We start from the raw sequence: 1,547 nt of genomic DNA, 5'->3' as shown, positions 1-1,547 counted from the left end.
ATATTAGTAGATGAACAATTGAACTGATAGTCTTGAAGGACTCTTTGTGCATTATCACCAACATAGGTTTCGGGTTGATCTATTCCTATTCTTTCTGCTCTGTACTTTAGTAATGAAAGCTCCATAAACCTTTCTGTGCATTCATCTGAACTATAGCTAACTGAATAAAAGAATTTATTTTGATTAACATAGTATTGGCAAAAGTATCAACAACAGCTTACCTTTTAACAAAAAGAAAAGAAGCAATGATCCATACCACATCATAAGCATCATTTTAGATCCTTTGAAACTATGGAAACACATTCATGTGGCAAACTTTTTATAATAATAATTTAATAACAAATTTAACATTGTAGTAAATGTCATAATTGCTTCCTTACTTTTGTTTAATGTGTACAAATGGGCAATTTGTCCTAAAATATAATCAAAAGAATCATTTTTATAATTGGGTGAGCATGAGTAAAGTCCACAGATGTTAAGAAATCACAAAATAATCATTCCATATCACTTGTATTTTTTCACTGTTTACAATAAATGTTGTAATTTTTGCAACATGTGATAATAACCAATTGAATTATTTTTCTTTATCTCTTCAGCAAAGTTAATTCCTAACAAGATAAGAATTGACATGACAATAAAATGATATTTATACAATCAGTTAATCACTCTACTCAACCTTACTTCAGTAGTCTCACAGTTATCTTCATTTTCATCTTCCTCCAAATCAATAATCATAATATCAGTGTTCTCTTGATTTATTTCATACTGAGCAGTGGACAGTTCCTCTTCTTTAGTATTAAAATTTGAAGATTCCATTCTCTCACTGAGTGATTGAGGCATTTCAATGTCATTATGATTATAAACAAGCGTTGATTAGTGTAAAAATATTCCTATAATTGTTTTCACCACCTTGCAAGTACAACTGGGTTCTTATTAAGACTTATGAAGGTTCTCTCTACCTTCTAATGCTTCTAGAGAAGTCTTTAGACAGTATCTCTATGTTTTTTCACTGTTAGAAAGCTCATAACTTTGTCCCATGTGCAAGCTGCCATCTTGTTTGCCGTGACCACACCCACTTACGTAGCGTGGGCGGGTGGTTGCTAAGGCTTGTTATTTCTCCAATACAACATGTATAGAAGAAATGTAAGTGTTGACATACAAATATATATATATCGCACGTGGGTGAAATCAATTATAGGAACGACCTGGGGGCTTCGCCCCCAGGTCGTAAAAATTTTCTTTCTTTTTTCATTTTTAAGACCGTAAACAGAAGCAGCAATGATTTCATTACAATCACACATACCGTACAAAATTATTTATTGGCGAGAGTAATATTTAGCAAATTTGCCTGTGGAAAGTTAATTGGCAATTTTTATATTGGCGATTTCTTCATTAAACTGCCAATTGCCAATATTAATTCCTCACCAATAAATCATGTATGGTAGTGGATCATTCTTGATGAGGAACAAATTTAGAATGTTCAAAACGACAAAATTAGCAAATAAAACTCATAACATGTTTGATTACTAATAATAATAAACAATAAC

The 1,547-nt window shown here is 31.5% G+C and overlaps 1 long non-coding RNA gene across 1 annotated transcript; it reads right to left on the bottom strand.

Moving 5' to 3' along the window:
* Nucleotides 1-41: 41 nt before the first annotated feature.
* LOC109592617 (uncharacterized) lies at nt 42-902 on the bottom strand. The gene is made up of 4 exons (XR_002190448.1): nt 682-902; nt 381-608; nt 222-289; nt 42-160 (listed from the first exon to the last, which is right to left on the bottom strand). It is a non-coding gene; the product is annotated as an uncharacterized LOC109592617 (long non-coding RNA).
* Between the last annotated feature and the right edge of the window lie 645 nt (nt 903-1,547).

The sequence above is a fragment of the Amphimedon queenslandica genome, unplaced genomic scaffold (assembly GCF_000090795.2).
Source record: "Amphimedon queenslandica unplaced genomic scaffold, v1.1 AMPQUscaffold_4573_Cont23449, whole genome shotgun sequence".
In the NCBI taxonomy this organism is placed as follows: Eukaryota; Metazoa; Porifera; class Demospongiae; order Haplosclerida; family Niphatidae; genus Amphimedon; species Amphimedon queenslandica.
Note: the sequence above shows the minus strand (reverse complement) of the source record. Positions and strands in the feature narration are given on the sequence as shown.